An 18,307-nucleotide genomic window follows, 5' to 3' on the forward strand; every position below is an offset into this window, starting at 1 on the left:
TATTATCTCCCATACATATGCACTTGTGTATGTACACACACACACACACACGGAAAACGCCTGAGGGCACCTAACACAGTTGTATTTCCTTCATCGTTCTGATACAAGGAAACAAGTCTACTTCTAATTATTGTTATGGTCTAAAAGATTCATACCTCTGTATTTTATCTTAAATTATGTGTCATCTGTTGAAGCTTTTAATAAAATAAGAATGCTACTGTGGTTTTCTTTGGGGTTTTTTGTCTTACTTTTTTCATTCAGGACATTTATTTTAACAAACAGTTGAATCCTCAAGATGAACTAGATGCTGCAACAGCTGCTCTCTGGGGTTTAGGTGTTCTTCCTTCACGGAATCCATTCCTGAATCGACGATAGACAATTTTTAGGTGCCTCATTCGACCAGTACTTTATACTTTCTCTTTCATTTAGCAGGATACCCACATTTGCCTGCCACATGTTGACTTCTGAAGATGGTATGCCTTAGAGCCATAACGACGGCACAAAGTGTGCATCTTATTCCAGTGCTTACTAAATGAAGACATCTGCTTCGTCGTCTTCCTCTTGCTGCTGGGAGCAAAAAGAAGGCTATTGTGGTTTCTGAAAATTTGATAGTCAAAGGAATGATTGCCTTTCAATTAGAAGCTAGTCAAAATAAAGATGTATTTTTTCCCAACCAAATTCCCAGACCCCCTGAAAACTTTCATCAAATTCCTCAGGGGTCATGTGCTTCAGCTGAAGAGCCCCTGACATAGATAAAAGTAACTTCTTTGAAGCTGAAGTCCCCTTCTCACTGGGAAGCCTTCCCTGGGTATCCCAGACTAGCGTTTCTGAAAGGCTGTGGCTGACCAAGCCTGGACTTCACAAGCTGCATCTAATCACGACCCTGTGTTTTTTACAATTGTTCAATTTCTGGGCAATTTATTCCTCAGTGACCCAGAAAGCAGCTGAAGGGCCCTCTAGGAACCGGATCTTCCTTCAAGACCGTGTTATTTCTCACTGTTCTACTGAATAAGCAAGTTTTTAGTCATTGTCAAGCAGATTTTACTTTCATAAAAAGTTCTAGAGATCAAAGGAATGGATTGGGCGAGTGGAGTCAGTCAGGCCAACAGCATTCATTGAGTCTGCTATGGACTAGGTGCTGTTCTAGGCAGCTGGGGCAGATGGCCTGCTGGGCCCCCTCAGACTCTAGACTGATGATCCTGTGAAGTCCTCAAGCTCACTAGGAAGTCTGAAGGCTTCAGGTACGGGTTTGTCAGAGGACTGTGCTCTCCTCACACCTTATAATTCTATATCCTATTATCCTATAATACCATGGATATCCACTGGGTGGAAAGAGGGTCCCTGCTTAAGAGATAAATGACCAATGCCTCCTTCACAATGGGAGGAATTCATAGGGTTGTGAAGGAATGGGATGAAAGTCATCATTTCAATGAATATCGTGATGATTGAATGACTGTTTAGAATCGGCAGAATCATAGGAATTATCGCTTGAAGACAATAATAATAACTGTGCATTTCTATAACAAGCTTTGCAAAACCATTTTCTAAATATGATCTCATATAACCTTCACACCCACCCTGGGAAAGAAGTGCTATTATGAGCCCGATCTCAGGAAACCTGAGGTGAGAGGGTAAGTGACCCGCTCTGGGTCACAAAGCTATTAAGCGTCTGAGATGCGATTTGAACTCAGGTCTCCCTGACTCTAAGTCAGAGACTGCACTATCTGAGCCACCTCACTGCCTTGAAATTTAGACCCACATTCTGCTGCAAATGAGGAATGTGAGCCCTAATTTCATCTCACATGGATGCCAAAGAAAATGCAATTCATCTGCTAGTTTAATATTTCCCTAACCTTGGACAGGGCCAGGTGGGTTGCTTTCAGGCATGCCATTGAGGCCCACGGGCTGCCAACACAGCAGCTGGAAGCACACGGCTGTGACACTCAGGGACGCCTCCTCTCCCCTCCCATCCTGCTTATGCCTTTGTCTGAAGGTTCCAGAGAGATTTACAGATTCCAGGGGAGATCCCTGCTACAAACTGGGCATTCAAGAGAAGGGGAGCCACTGAATGAGGTACCCATATTTAAGGGATTCGATGGAGATACAGAAGGAAGGTTTCAGAGGCAGACCTCCACAGGTCTATCCACGTCAGGCTTCACCCAGGGCTGCAGCTGGGATTTGGAGTGTCGGGCTTGGGAGGCCCCATGGCGGAGTGGAAGACCTGAGGTCAGGTCCTAACTCTGGCTTTCAATGGGTGTGTGGCTCTGAGCACCTCACTGAGACTTTCTGGACCTCAGTTTCATCATCAGTAAAATGAGAATAACATTTGTATTGTCAGTGATACTAAGGCTAATAAGCCAGATCTCTTGCTTTGAACCTATGAGCCACAGAGGAGACTGTTAGGAAAGGAAGGAGGCAAAGCCAAGGTTCTTATAGGGCGAGCTAAGGTTTGGGATGGCAAGGCCTTTGCCAGACCTGACCCCCAGCCCAAATACGTAGGACTCTAAAAAGGATGCTGACCCAACAATTGTTCCCAATAGGCAGTCTCAACACCCTTCCATGGTCCTATGTGTGTTGAGTGGCTAGTAGCCAAGGGCCAGGGAACTCCTTGATATGAAGCAACCACAAGTGTAGGGGAATCAGCATCACAGAATCTGGGAGTCCTTTGGGTCACTTCAATGTCAGCTGGTCTAACCAGCGATGTTGAACTCAAACAGAAACTTATTGTTGTTGTCATTCAGTCATTTTCAGTCATGTCCATACTCTGTGACCCCATTTGGGGTTTTCTTGCCAAAGATACTGGAGCACTTTGTCATTTCCTCCTCCAGCTCATTCTACAGATGAGGGAACTGAGGCAAACAGGGCGAAGTGACTTGTCCAGGGTCACACGGCTAGTAAGTGTCTGAGGCCAGATTTGAATACAGGAAGATGAGTCTTCCTGACTCTGGTCCCTGCACTCCATCCACCGCACCGCCTGGCTGCCCCCAAATAGGCCTGGGAGGCACTTAAGGATCCCTGCAGGCCATGCACTGACTCAGTTTACAATGAAATGTTATCTGCTTTATTGTATTTTCATGTCTTTGTTAAATATCTCCCTACTCTTTAACTTGCTTCCAAAGCATTCCAGAACACTGCAGCCAGGCAGCAGGCTTGTGTATTTGACCCCTCCGGTCACACCTACACCTGCATGGAATCCACACTCTAACAAAGCCCACAAGGGTTAGTCACTCAGTCCCCCCCAAGGCCGGGCCTCCTGGAGCAGCCCCTCCTGCTTATGGACACCTGTAATGGGGGTCATTTGGAAAGCTGGACTCTGAGGGTCACAGAGTTTGGAGATCAGGGTCAGAAAAGCAACTCCAGTTCTATGAGAGATGTTTCATATTTCAGTGAACTAATTATTCATCAGAGATGTAAAAGCAGTATTTTTGTCCTGCTCCTTGTAAGCCATGTGGAGACAGGGAGTCTTGTGAGAAAAGACAAGTCCTCCATGTACAACTCTCCACAACTATATGACCAAGACAAGAGGAAGCTTTGGGCTCAAAGAAGATGGTTCCACTCCCTTGAAGCTCTTTCCCTACTTCAACCCCAGGGTCCCCAAATCATGTCTGGCCATGGGGGATAAGATGGCTTACACCCCAAGGGAAATCGTCCACTTATTATCCCCGGCCTTGTTAGACGAAGAGGCTCAAAGACAGGCCTTGAACCTTCTGGGACAAAAGCTATGTCCCAGCTACTCAGTGTGGTATGAGCAACAAATGTCCAACATGACCCAAGATCTGACCTGACATACCTGTAGTGAATGTTTTCTCTTAATTATCGCATATCAGCTAGGAGGTAAGAAGGGCCCAAGTCTCTGCAGTTCCCATCACTTTGTGATTGACTGCCTTAGATCAATTAATAATAGTGATGGAAACGTCCACACCAGGGATTTTAAAACAAGTGAGCAAAACTCAGATGGCCTCGGATGAGGAAAAAACAATTGTCTGATACTAAGCTGAGATGGTGATTATATGATAGGAGAGAAATGTACATAATTAAAACATTGGTCTTTTGGGGAAAGAAATACTAAGGGCAGAACAAAAGAGGGAAAGGTGAATGTTCCCAGCAGCGTGGATCATTCCAAAGGGGAAAGAAGAGTGGAGGAGGGGGGAAGTTATAGGTGCAGATCAATCAGCTGGCTCTAACCGTGTACAGGGTAGGGACTCCAGGGTTCTTTCTGTTTAGAAACTAGATATTCCTTCCTTCATTAACTCCAAAGTTAACGGGTAGGAAACCCTTCCATTCCTCAGAGGGGAAGAAAAGCCCCCAGTCTGGGACAGTCTAAAAAGAGAGGACAAGGCGGTCACTCCCCGCAGCTGCCATCACCAACAGAGACAGAGCCCCAGGGTCCTGGAATGGGCCCTGAGCAGAGGCCACTGAAGCCCTTAGGGAGGCCCCTGCAATGAAAGAAAAACAGGGACACACACACAAGGGGGGAGGAAAATGGCAACAAAATAGAGAGAACTGGAACTCACTGAAAGTCCACGCTGAGGGGCCGCCTATGGGCCAACAGCCTGTTTGTGCGTCATTCCAGTTCCAGGAGGAGTACACAGCCTGGGCTCTGTCTGAAGCCCTGGAACAAGTCTGAATATACCACATCCACAAGTGCACCCAAGCAGTACAAAGCAAAGACAAGCATCTGTACCCTCACCATGCACCATACACCAGCCCTCCCCCAGGCTCCTTCCCCTCTTGACCCCAGCCCCCACCTGCACTCACAGACTCAGCAGAGCAAATAAAAGGATTCCCAGACGTCTCCAAACTTTATTTCCCCTTCATACAGCCATAACGTCTCCACATTCTCATCCTGTCCCCCAAAGACCCCCACGCAGATGGAGATTGTGGAGAAAAGCTGAGGACTCAAGAACAACAATTCATCAGGTTGCGTGCAGTCAGACAAAGCTCCCAGAGGTCAGTGCCTCTCAAATGTGAAGGAGGGCTCATTCCCAGAGCGCTCTGGCCCTCACTGCTGGTTGTCTCCCTGCAGAGCGAGACAGGCAGAAAGAAAGAAGGTGGGGGAAGGGGGCCTTAGAGAACAGGGTGAGGGCTTAACGATGCTTCCCTGGGCTTGGGCCAGTGCTGGGGAGAGAAGCCAGGGGTCCACAGGAACAACACAGGGACTGGAGACTTGTTTTCTTCCTCAGGCCCACACCAGGCAATTCTCTCAAGCTGGAGAAGAAGGAAAGAGAGTTTCAGGGAGATGCTCCGAGTCCCCTCTGGTGTCCAACCTCTCATCATTCTGAAGGGCCTGCCTCACCACCCATCCAGTCCTAGGCCCAGCCTCATATACCCTCCTCTTTGCTTGGCCCCCTTTACCCCAGCCCCTCTCTCCTTCCAGGCCCCCAGAGTCTCAACTTTGACTGTGAGAGAGACATCTGACCCCTGTGCACTGTCATTGCCTGGAGACAAAGGAGGGAAATGACCCAGTCAGGGACATACATCCCAGAACCAGGGTATGGAAAGGGAAGGGGACACCAAGGTTAAGCCTCCCCTCTGCCTTCCCATTGCCCAGGTCCTAAAGATACCATGGGCTGGAACCTTCCTTCTATCCTCCATGTCTACCCTTCACTTACCTGCTGCCTGAACATAATCCCCTCCTTTTCCACCTGGAAAAGAAACAAATTCCCAGTGAGGAATCCAGGAGAGGAGACCACACTAAGGTCTCAGGAGTTCACTGGACTGTCTTAGAGACACAACAAATTACAACTGGGACTGCACCCCCATCTCCCACTCCAGTCCAGCCTCTGGATCCAAGAGGAAGAGAAAAGAGGCCACCCCCAAATGGGTACTTCCCCACCTCCAGAGGTCCCCAAGGCTGGTCTACAGCCTCCAACTGGGGGATACCCAGGCCCTCTGAGTCTGAAGCAGATCCCCCACTAGGCCAGCCTGTTATACCCCTGCCTGGCATCCTTGAGATAAATGGTTTCTAGTTAGGGATTTTGTTCATCTGGAGTCTTAGGGCCCATCTAAGAGTCCCTTAGATGGAAAAGAGAGGACTTGGGGACAGAAAGACAAGCTTCGGGTTAGGGGAAGCCAGGATCTCCATGGAGCCTGCTCCCGAAGGACCCCCTCCTAGTCCTGCCCACCTGAAGTGTTTCTCCAGATCACAAATCCAGCGATGACTACAATGGTGAGGAGGAGGAGGACAGCAATGCCCCCCACAATGTACCAGGTGGAGGAGGGCTCTGGCTCTGAAATGGAAAAGGGCAGTGAGAGGCCTGATCCCTCTGGGGCCTCAGAGTCACCAACCCCTCCCCCACCTCCCCGCAGTCACTCCACCTCCCTCTGGTCTTTTGGGGGTGTGGGGGATGGCCTTTCCCAGACCCTCCTCACTGTCCTTACCCCACTTCAGGGTGAGCGGCTCTGGCAGTCCCTCGTGCTGAACTCGGCAGGTATATTTCCCTTCCTGGCCCGAGGTCACATCCACACCTGCCCACTTCTGGAAGGTCCCGTCCCCTGCAGGCCTGGTCTCAATGAACTCCGTGTCCTGGAGCTGCTCCTCCCCATCCCTCAGCCACGGCAGGGAGATGTCCGCGGGGTAGAAGTCCTGGGCCCGGCACCGCAGGGTCACCTCCCCGTAGGGGGCAGTGTGGCGGGTCACTTGGGCATTGGGCGGGTCTGGAGGCAAAGGTCAGTGGCATGTCCAGGCTCTCCCCCCTCCCCTCCAGAGGCACAAGGTCAGGTAGGGGCAGGGGGACACCCTGCAATCCGGGCCCTGGGGTACAAGGGGTGGCTGGGGGTCGGGAGCTGCAGGGGAGGAACAAGGGCCAGCTGAGGCCTTGAGTACCGCGCATACTGGGGCAGACCAGGCCGTACCTGTCCTCTTCAGCGTCTCCTTCCCCATCTCCAGGGACTTCTTCAGCCCGCGCGTCTCCTCCAGGTGGGCTTTAACTCCCTCCGTGACGCTCCCCTCCACCTCCCACTTGCGCTTGGTGCTCACGGCTTGTGGCACCGCCGCCGTCCACATGGAGGTCTCCGTGTCCAGGGCAATGTAGTCCCGCCCGTCGTAGGCGTATTGTTCAAACCCGCGCTTGAAGGTGAGCTCCGGCAAGACCTCGCAGCCATACATGCGCTGGAGAGTGTGACCCCTGCCCCGCCCCCACGCGGGTCCTCCAGCCCGGGAGCTCCCCATCTCTGTGGGAGCCGCAGTGGCCGTGGGACATCTCAGACACGCCCCTCCCCCGCTCCGCTCCCGCCCACGTCACGCACCGCCCTCGCTCTGGTTGAAGTAGCCGCGGAGGGTCTGTAGGTTCACTCGGGAAGTCTGTGCGTTCGCCTTATGCCGCCCCGTCTTCCGCTTCCAGTAGCCCGGCTCCTCCTGTTCCACCCGCTCCATCCACGGCGCCCGCGGCTCCTCCTCGGACTCGCGTGGGCGCTGTCGAAGCGCACGAACTGCTGATCGTCCACGTAGCCCACTTCGATGAACCGCGGCTCCTCGAGCTCAGGGGAGGCCATGGCGATGTAGAAGTACCTCATGGAGTGAGAGCCTGAGACGTGGGGAGCGGGGGCGGGTCAGGGGTCAGGACGGTGACCGAGTACCCCCGGCCCTGGCGGTCCTGGGTCTGAGGCCAAGGCCGGGGCGCGACCTTTGACCTCCTTGCCCTCCAGCAGCGTGACCCTTGACCCGTGCAAACTGGGGCGCGACCTTTGCACCGTTGCAGCAGATGCGTAACCCATGACCCCTTCGCGACCTGCGTGTGACCCTTAACCCCCCACGCCCGGGATGTGACCCCGGACTCCTAACCCCGCCTCCTGGAGACGGCTTCCTCCCCACCCGCCGGCATTCTGGTCTCTCAGCCCTCGACACTGATGGAGCACCGCAGCGGGAGGTAATAATTCTCTTTTTGTTTTGGGGGGTTTTTTTTTGGAGTTTTTTTGGCTAGGCAGTGGGGTTAAGTGACTTGCCTAGGGTCACAAAGCTAGTAAGTGTTATGTGTCTGAGGCCGAATTTGAACTCAGGTCCTCCTGAATCCAGGGCCGGTGCTGTATCCACTGCGCCGCCTAGCTGCCCCTACCGGGAGATAATAGTTCTCGAGACTACCGCGCTTTGAGATCGGCAAAACGCCTTCACTGACAGCCCGGGCAGGTCCTAGTGCCCCTTCGCCAGCACCTTCTCCGCCCCCCGCCCCCACTGGACCTCTGGTCCAGGTCCCAAGTCCTTCACACTCCTCACCCTCAGACCCCACCTTGGGTCCTCCCCTGCCCCGGCCTCATCCCCGCCCCCCACTATCCTCAGTGAAGCTCTTTAACAAAGCTGCTCCTGGTTCTGTCCTCGACCTTGGGGGGGGGTGTTCCCAGACACCTCTGCTCCTTAACCCCCCAGGACTGTCGCACCTTGTCTCCTCTGCCTCAGCGCCCCTCGTCCTCACCCCCACCCACCAATCCACTCACCACCACCCCCAAACTAAGGAACCGACACCACTACCCCCTCTTCCCTCCCCCTCCTGCCAAAGCCCAGCTAAGGGACTGGTCTCCGAGTCTCACACACACACACACACACACACACACATACACATATTCTTCCTTTCACCAATACCCCGACTTCACCTGACATTAAGGCGCCGGTTCCCTGGAAACCCACCCTGGGCTAGTGCCGGAGGAGCTTTCTGTAGGAAACCCCCTCCCACCCACACGTCCACCCCTGGACGCTGTGTCCAGTCTCCAGGCGGCCGCTTAATCTATCCTCTACTTGCCTGCCCAGGTCTCCGGCAGGGCCAGGGTCCCCAGCAAAAAGAGAGAGCGCACATAAGGCTCCATGACCCATGGTCAGAGAAGCACAGTGTCACTGAGACCAGTCTGCGCTGGATTTGTAGAGGGGCGAATCCCTAACTTGTGGTTGGCTTCACAGAGGCTCTGCCGGCCAATAGCAAATGAAAGACAAAAAACGTCATTGGTGACTGGGCAGAATGAGCTCTCACAGGTTAGGAGACCAAAACTGAAACTGACTCGGAGGAAATCCCCAGCTTTACAGACCTTCTGTGTCATTCCCAGAACAGCCTCTGAATCCTTCCCATCATCACTCCAGGAGCCGAGGCTCTTGTGCTCCCAGCTTGAACCAGACAAAGAGACGGTCCCAGCCCTTAACGCTCCTCTGCTGGCCTTCCAACACCAAGCCTTCCTCAGTGTGACCCCTTCCCCTCCCTAGAAGTGAGGAAGACGTTGAGGGCCTCTGAGGACTGAAGAAATCTGCAGGCTGATTAGTAGTGGGTGTGTTGCCACCTCCGTTTTAATGACCTCCATCCCAGCTGTGACTCAGCAAGCCTTGTAACGTCCCCAGGCTGTGTGGATAAGCGAGCAAGGGACCCAAGAATAGAGAGTAACTCAGGGTCCAGTAAATGGAATTTGGAATCAAGAGTAGAAAAGGGGGAGAGAGAAAGAGACAGACAGAGAGGAGGGACGGAGACAGAGAGAGAAGAGATAGTGAGGGAGAGAGGCAGAGACAGCGAGAGCGCCAAAGCTTTCCCACATGGAGTGAAATAGCTGGGAAACAGCTGCCTAAGGAAGGAAGCCTGGGCTAGTCAGGACGGCAGGGACAGAGTCAAAAGCGAACCTAGAGGAGGCATCTTAGACTAGAGAAATTGCTCTGCCAACTTCCAGCAATTGAGGATTAGTAGATTAGTAGGAAAGGCTGCTCTCTGGCGCCATCTACAGGGTTTAGGGGAGGGAAGGACCAGGCTAGTGTGTTAAGAATTCTAGACTGTCCAGAGAAGAAAATGACTAATGTTGAGGGGCTGCAGGGAGACAGTGGTGCCCTGTGGATCAGGCTGTGAATTGGCCTGGTCATTCTGGAAAGCAGTTTGGGACTGTGCCTTCAGAGTGATTCTGTTATAGGTGATGCCCTTTACCCAGCAGGACCACTAGTAGGTCTGTACCCCAAAGAGATCAAAGAAAAAGGATTTAACAGATATATATATACATACATACATATACCTTTTAATTATAACCCCTTTTTTGTAATGGTAAAGAAATGGAAACTAAAGCAGTATGTACCTGTTTCAGACTTGGCGTGAATGATGATGAAAGAGATGGTTTCAGAGAAAAAAGAGAAGCCTTGTATGAATTAATGCAGAGTGAAATAAGCAGAAGCAGGAGAACAATTTGTATTAAAAAAAATTAAGAATTTTGAGAGCCTTATGAATTCTAATAAACACAATGACCAACCCTGATTCCAGAGGACCAATGATGGAGAATGCTACCCACCTCAGATGATGGACTAAATATTCAGAATGAGACACATTTTTGGACGTCGCCAATATGGGAAATTTTCTTGCTTGACTTGTTTCTATTTTTTCAATGATTTTAGTTTTCTTTTTGATTGGGGGGTGGAGAAAAAACAAATTCTTAGTAATTGAAATGAGTTTTATTTTAAATTTTTAATTTAAAAAATAATGAAAATATAATTTAATGTTTAAAAGACTTAAAGTCTATCACATTTAGAAAAGGGTCACAAAGAGTAGTGCCCCATGGCCTTATGTGGCACAAGAATCCGAAATGTACAAGAGAAAGACTCTGGGAGACTTTATGTGGGTAACTAGGATATATTGGCAGAGCTTTCTAAGAAAAAGAAATACATAGAGTTCAAAAGCACTGAAGACCTTCTCCATCTTGAGAAAGAGAACCACATGATATCTTCCTAAGTCCAGTAGCCGAGGACAGAAAGGACCAATAAGATAGGAAGGATAGCTGCATTGTCTGGGCACCTCTAATCCTGGCTCTCCAGCCTGGGCCACCAGTGAACATTTCACTTACTCCTCTGGATGAGTGGGCCAAATGCTACCTGGTGGCATTTTGCTATACTTGGGAAGCTCTCCAGTCTTTACTCTTCTGGGAATAAGACAGTGGAAAGAATTGGGAGGACATTATCCTATAGAAACAATGCAGACTTGTGAACAACTTACTTTGGTGAGGGGAAGCGATTGGGTTAACTGTTTAACTTGCTTAGACTCACACAGCTGGTAAGTGTCAAGTGTCTGAAGCTGAATTTGAACTCAGGCCCTCCTGACTACAAGGCCAGCGCTCCATCCACTGTGCCCCACAATATGCTTTCCTTAACATTCCATTGGGCTTCTCGTGACTTTGGTTACAAGTGTTGACTCTGACACTCCTAAAGGGTATGGACCTTTGGGCAAATCCATTCTCTATGCTTCAGTTTCCTCCTGTGAATTGATGAGCATTGGATTAGATAAATTTTGAAGTGTATTTCAACCCTAAGCCTATAAGTTTTGATGTATTAGGAGTTGGTGATGTTCAAAGATATGGCTGTGGACTTCACCCCAGAGGAGTCTAGTCTGTTGGAGCATACTCAGAAGGAACTGTACAAGAACATGTCAGCCATTACTAAGTCTGTTCTTAGAAAGACAAACAAAATTAGTCTGAATATGAGTGTTTATTTCTCTCAAAGCTTGCAAATATGCATATAAAGATACACATGGGAGCTCATCATAGGGCAATGAACCCAAAGATGGACAAAGGATTTTTATGTGTTCAAAGCAATTCCCTCTCACCCTCCCTCCCTTCCTGGCTCAGGATGCCTATGTCAACCAGAATTATGGTCTCCAAATGTTTAACCATGATATGACAAGGGAATTTCTTAAGTGAATAGGTTATAAATACAATAAGATAAGAGAATGTTAAAGTATCAATTGAAATTATAGATCCAGGATATCTGTGTTTCTTTTACCATTAACATGACATAACATAGTGTATGTTCATAAAACACTAAGATAAGAAAAGTCCCACTATTCAAGACAGTGTTCGTTCCCAGACATCCTGTCCTTGGTGGCCATAAACAGAAGAATGCTGTAGTTACTGACACAGGAAGGAGCATTTTGAGTTCACTAAGAGAACAAAGAAAAGCGTGTCCAGGACAGGCAAAGCATTATGGTAAATTAAGCCCAGAGTGGGCTGAAATGTCTCTCCTGATTGGCCAATCCAGGTTTTAGGCCTTTTTCAAGTGTTGGGGTTCAAAATGGTTTGGAGAGGTGTCTACGAACATCATGGTGAAGAATGTTCAGAACTTGCTCTCCTTGGGTAAGGATCACTTCCCTTGATAATTCTGAATCTGCCATCAAAAGAAGTGTCTTCATTCTGTCTTTAGTGCACGAGTTCCAGACATTTATCATTTCAAGAAGGCCAAAGTCCTGTTCTCCCCTCTGCTACCTGGTTTTGCTACAAGAGATCTTTGCATTGTGTGACAGGAAGCTTGGACTTTCCTCTGTTTCTGCTGAAGCTGTGTCTGATTCCAGGCCACCAAGGATCAAACCAGAGGTACTGAATGTAAGATTGGGAATAAATCTCAAGCATTATCAAGTTTAAACTCTACTTGGGCACTATCTCATGGAGATGCATGGATCAAGTGAAGGCATTTTGAGGATTATAGAGAAATGGTTTTATTTGTGTCAATAGGAAAGGGAGAGAGTGTGGGAGAGAGTGATAATTAGTGAAAAATGGGGTGGAATGAGATTATTTGTGTGCAGGTAAAGGGGTTTGCTTTAGCAAGCAGAAGGATAATCTTTTCCTTGGGTACTGGGACCAAAAAGGGAAAGACACCATCTCATTCATGTGAGACTTATTCTGAAGACATTCAATGTCGGAGAGCTCCTTTCATGCAAGCCTGCAGTTTATGAGCCTCGTTTTGATGTTTTGCAGCCTGATGGGTCAGGATGAATCATTTTCCCTTATTTCACTATTCTGTTATAGTCAGAAAGAAAATTGAACCCTTCATCAGTGACCTCCATGTTCCAGAGAAAGGCAGGGCCCCACTGAGCACATTCATAAGGCTTCTTTCCAGTTTGAATCTTCTGATATAACATAAGAGATGATCTCTGGATGACGGGCTTCCCATGTAGAATCTATAATCAGCTTGTACCTAGAGTGAATTTCCTGCTGTCTAAGAAGCTCCATACTCCATCTGAATGTCTTTCCTCATTCATGTCAGTTGTAAGCTTTTTATCTAGTATGAATTCTCTGATGAGAAGTAAGGACTGACTTTCACTTGAAGGCTTTACCACACTGATTACATTCATAACGTTTCTGCAATGTGGATTCTCTTATGTATAGTAACACTGGTCTTTTGTGTAAAAACCTTTTCACAGTGCTTACATTCATAAGGTTTCTCTCCAGTGTGGATCCTCTGATGTACAGCAATACTCTTCCTACATCTGATAGTTTTCCCACATTGATTACACTCGTAGGGTTTCTCTCCAGTGTGGATTCTCTCGTATAAAGCAAGATGGGAGCTCTGTGTGAATGTCTTTCTGCATTGATTACATTTACAAGGTTTGTCTCCATTGTGGATTTGCTCATGTAAAGCAAGATGGGAGCTCTGTGAAAAAGTTTTTCTACACTGATTACATTTATAAGGCTTCTCCCTAGCATGGATTCTGTGATGTACACCAAAGATTTCTTTCCAGGTGGAGTCACAGGAATCATCATTCATGAATATTTGCTTGTAAGTTTCTTCCACAGAAAAGCTTAGTTCTGGAGGAGTCTCATTTCAAGTCTGATTTCTCCTTCTGAAAGAAACATATAATAATATATACACAGACACATATACACACATATATAATTATATCATCATTCCTCCCATGAGCAGAATGTAAACTGATTTACACTGTATTTCCATGGACAAAGAAAAAAGTCCTCAAGCTTAACTGGGCAGAATCAGTCATTAGAAACTGCCGTTAGCTTACATCCCAACTTCACACAATCACATTGGATCATGTGACACAGGCAGGGCTGGCATTCTCATTACATTCACAAGTCAGGCCACGAGCTTGGAATGGCAAAGAGTGACTTGGCCCAAATCCCAGCAGCTGAGACTAGAACGCAAACCCTGTGACTGAGCGTGCTCTGTCCATAGTACTAGACAAATTGTCTCCACTTTCAGTCTTGCCATTTCACTTTCACTTTCCTTGTCTGCACTTTCAATCCTTTCTTCATAGATATTGTGCCATTTGGGGACTAAATGTTGATATTATTTCATAACCTATAATATTTGTAAACATAATGTCATTTCCCTGGATATCAGTTTCAATCTTATTTATTGTTGTTGTTTTTGCACTGAGATCACATGATGAATGCCAGTACTGGTTTTTGTACTTACTTGAGGCATAAGAGATTTTGTTTGGGCCCATTACTTTTTGGGGACAATCATTACTTATTTATTTTTAAATAATTTATATTTAAATGGCCCTGTTCACTTGTAATAAACAAATTTTTTAAAAAATGCATGGCAACGGGGCAGCTAGGTGGTGCAGTGGATAGAGCACCGGCCCTGAAGTCAGGAGTACCTGAGTTCAAATCCAGTCTCAGACCAAACACTTGATACTTACTAGCTGTGTGACGCTGGGCAAGTCACTTAACCCCAACTGCCTTAAAAAAAAAAGTGAAAAGTCATGGCATTTTCCCATGTCTGAAAATATGTGTCTCATACTAGAATGTGAGTCCAACATCCTTTTGTAAGGAAATAGGGAGTATGCTTTGCTATTAGTCCTTTCCTAGCCCTTCCCATTTAGTCATTCACAAACTCTCGGGAGCTTTTAGAGTCTGAGGGATTAGAGCTAAAAATTTGTTCACAGCCCTTAAGCAGTAAAAAATTTCTCAGTTTGGTGACAAATATATTTTTCTTCTGGGACAACAATCACGTGCATGTTTCAACCTTAACGGGTTTCTTTTTGCAGTGATTCTGAACTGTCACGATCAGGCCTATAATGCTTTTGGGGCCCATGCTGTGATTACATCAAACTGACTGCTTCTGACCAAGTGTAACATGTTCTTTCAGGTTCTCAACTTGACATCACATTGTTTCCAAACTTCCAGGAAGGTTGGACATTCGTGTGCAAATGGCCACAGGCATGCATACACCATGGCTGGCTGGCTGTTACTGCACCAGAGTAGTTCTCCCTTTCCTGGGTTACCTTGTAATCGCATCTCATCCAAGCTCTAATCACCAGATCAAGCTGTTACTCTTGCAGCAGAAATGGCAGGCTCTTTGAAAACTAGGGTTGCTAGGCATACACAGTAGAAGCCAAACCATCATGGACCCCCACAACTGTTCTAGAAAAACAGGCCTTACATTGCCACTCATTGCAATGCTAATTTGAATTTATCTTCCGCTTGTGTTACTATTCTTCTGCTTACGAGATTTTCAAAGGAATTGGTCAAAGATATGGGTTAGTCATTCAGGACGGTTTCAGTGAGAGTATAGCCAGTTTGCTAGTGGCAGAAAAAAGAAAATTATGTTAAAGAAATACTATCCTTACAAAAGTGGTTTTATATCTAAACATTGGGTTTTTTTTAAAAAAGCCCAAGTACATTTATCATTTATTACACTGCTTGTCATGAGCCAATAGAAAAATAAATATTTTATATGGTAACTGACAATTCATTTTATTGACTGGTTAGGGAACTAAAAACAAAAAATGAATTTCCATCCCTTAGCAAGAGAGCTTGTCCAGTTGTCCTCCCATTTTCCACCTCATATGTGTGTGAGCATTTTCATGGTATTCTGTTTAAAAATCAGAATATAGCTGATGGTGCAGTGGCTAGAACACTGGGCCTCAAGTCAAGAAGATCTGAGTTCCAATCCCGCCTCATAAATTTGCTAGTCTTGTGACCCTAAGCAAGTCACAGGACCTCTGTTTGCCTCAGTTTCTCTGTCCATAAAATGGGCATAATAATAGCATCTAACTGGTAGGGTTCTTATGAGGATCAAATGAAATCATGTTTGTAAAGTGTGTGGCACATAGTAGGTGCAATGGAAAGGCAAGCTGTGATTTTTATCATGATTATTTTGATTTTGACTATTTCCTCTCCCATTCTGCTCTCCTTCTTAAACTGTTATTGTCCTCACTCTTTGTCGTCCCTTATTTCCCTGTTGAACTACAAGTATTTCCATTCCAAATAGTCTCTTTTCTCTGCATCAGCCAAGAGTGAGGTTTATGATCTGTTGCTTCTTCTCAAACCATCTCTGTTGGTAAACTAGATCCTGAGCTCTGGGACAGCAGGGATTGTCTTTTGCTCTCCTTTGTGTCCTGCTGGACTTAGCACGGTGCTTAATCAATGGTTATTGACTGTGTAGGCCCAAGGCTGGTACCAGGCCCTAGCCTCAACCTGAATCTCTGCATCCTGTTCTCTCTCCTAGTTGTCGAATGCATGTTCTGGTTTCAGCCATATTTCTGTCTCTTGCACCTAATCACCTCTAAGTTGTCACCTTTGTCAAGTTCTAACCCTGATGGAACCTGATGAGACCCAACACTGAAGATCACAGAGGCTTCTTTCTAGGCTTCTGAAGAGTTTCATGCTGTGGGACACTTGAGAGTATCTACCTCTCATCTCCCTAAACTGAGGTGGTGGTCACCTACATGAATATGGTCAATGATTCTCCTAGAATGGGACAGAGATTAAGCCGTAGAGATCAGGAAAGGGACTTGGGCTGATGATTTATGCAAAACTTAGCCTTTAATTACTTCTAAGTATGGCAGCAGCCTTCATTCTTCCTCATGTGTTGTTGGATGAGAGAGAGAAAACATGAAACCAGGCTGCCTGGGTCCATTACAGATTTAGGCTACATCATCTCAACTGGGTCTTCATTGTGTCAAGGCAATCCTTTGTCATCTCTCTAACTGATTCCCTATGCCACTCACCACAGAAGCTGTTCCAAATCTCATTCCTCTTCAACTCTCCCTTATGGCTTGCTTGCACCCCCCTCCCCCATCCACACCTTCTCATCTGAGGACTCTTACCTTGGTCTGTTATTTCACTGAAAAACTAGATATTTATCAAAAGCTATCTTATCTTCCTCATCTCACATGAATGAGATGGTGTCTTTCCCTTTTTGGTCCCAGTACCCAAGGAAAAGATCATCCTTCTGCTTGCTAAAGCAAACCCCTTTACCTGTACAAATAATCTCATTCCATCCCATTTTTCACTAATTATCACTCTCTCCCACACTCTCTCCCTTTCCTATTGACACAAATAAAACCATTTCTCTATAATCCTCAAAATGCCTTCACTTGATCCATGCATCTCCATGAGATAGTGCCCAATACGTTTCCTCCTTTTCAGGGCCATACAGCTAGAGATGGCCATTTACAACTGCTATCTCCATCCTTCCTCTTGCTTTCTTTGAAACTCTGCAATCTGGCTCCCAGCTTCATTGTTCAACTGAAATTTCTTTCTCCAAAATTACCAATAATCCTGAAATTGCTTAATTTGATGGCTATTTCTTAATCCTCATTCTTCTTGACCTCTATGCAGGCTTTGACACTGTCAATCACCCTCTTTTCTTTATACTCTCCTCTCTCAGTTTTAATGACAGTACTCTCCCCTGGTTCTTCTACCATATCCCAAACTAAATTCATTCTCTTTATCCCAATCCTCCCATCTTCCTACTTTCCTAATGCTGTCTGATCTTCCCAATAATCCAGGCTCACATAGGATGAGCCATGCACTCCTCACTGAGCCTCACACATTCACACTCCTGACCCCCATGTTCAATCTGTGGCAAAATCCTATTGATTTCACTTTAGTGACATTTCTCACATATATTACCTTCTCTCCCAACACTGTCACTTTCTTGGTTCACTCCCAACACTGTCACTTTCTTGGTTCAGGCCCAGTCACCTCACACCTGAGATATTTAAGAGCCTGCTGGTTGGTCCAGCTGCCTCGTCTCCCCCAGTCCAGTCAATTCTCCCCCCAGTTGTCAAGTTCATCTTCCTAAAACTCTCACCTAACCATGTCACCACCTATTTAACAACCTCCAGTTGCTCCCTAGCAAAAGAAACAAATATAAAATCCTCCCTAGGGCTGCTGAAACACTTCATCACCTCCCCCTCACCTCCTCTTCCAGTCTTCTTTCACCTTATTTGTCTACCCCCCCCCATATATTCTATAATCCAGTGGTAAGGGCCTTCTTTCTGTTCTGTGAACAGGACACTCCACTTCCTGACTCCATGGGTTTTCCTTGTCATCTCCCTGCCTAGAATGCTCACCCTGGCTTCCCTGCAGCCCCAGCCAGAGCCCATCTTCCACAGTAAGCCTTTCCCAGTCCTCCTTAACTTTAGGGTCTTCACTTTCTTGACTAGCTCAATTTATGCTGTCTATAACGTAGCATTTAGAAAGGTTCGAGAGACATCATTCCTAGGTAATTTAATCATTTTATTAACAAGGCCAGCACACTTATTAATAAAAGGATAGTCATTTAGCTGTCTCTTCTAGACCAAAGTACCCTCACAGCATTGGGCTTACAGTTTATATGCCCTTG

The 18,307-nt window shown here is 47.0% G+C and overlaps 1 long non-coding RNA gene and 1 pseudogene across 2 annotated transcripts; both read right to left on the reverse strand.

The window, feature by feature from the left end:
* Nucleotides 1-216: 216 nt before the first annotated feature.
* On the reverse strand, nucleotides 217-4,725 carry LOC110204272 (uncharacterized). Its single transcript, XR_013484009.1, has 3 exons — nucleotides 4,515-4,725; nucleotides 442-564; nucleotides 217-360 (listed from the first exon to the last, which is right to left on the reverse strand). It is a non-coding gene; the product is annotated as an uncharacterized LOC110204272 (long non-coding RNA).
* Nucleotides 4,726-5,604: 879 nt separating this feature from the next.
* On the reverse strand, nucleotides 5,605-8,811 carry LOC110204273 (class I histocompatibility antigen, Gogo-OKO alpha chain-like; annotated as a pseudogene). Its single transcript, XR_013484007.1, has 6 exons — nucleotides 8,733-8,811; nucleotides 7,245-7,526; nucleotides 6,856-7,127; nucleotides 6,382-6,657; nucleotides 6,126-6,230; nucleotides 5,605-5,645 (listed from the first exon to the last, which is right to left on the reverse strand). The product of XR_013484007.1 is annotated as a class I histocompatibility antigen, Gogo-OKO alpha chain-like (transcript).
* Between the last annotated feature and the right edge of the window lie 9,496 nt (nucleotides 8,812-18,307).

This window comes from Phascolarctos cinereus, unplaced genomic scaffold (genome assembly GCF_003287225.1).
Source record: "Phascolarctos cinereus isolate Bilbo 61053 unplaced genomic scaffold, phaCin_HiC Scaffold_200;HRSCAF=778, whole genome shotgun sequence".
NCBI lineage: Eukaryota > Metazoa > Chordata > Mammalia > Diprotodontia > Phascolarctidae > Phascolarctos > Phascolarctos cinereus.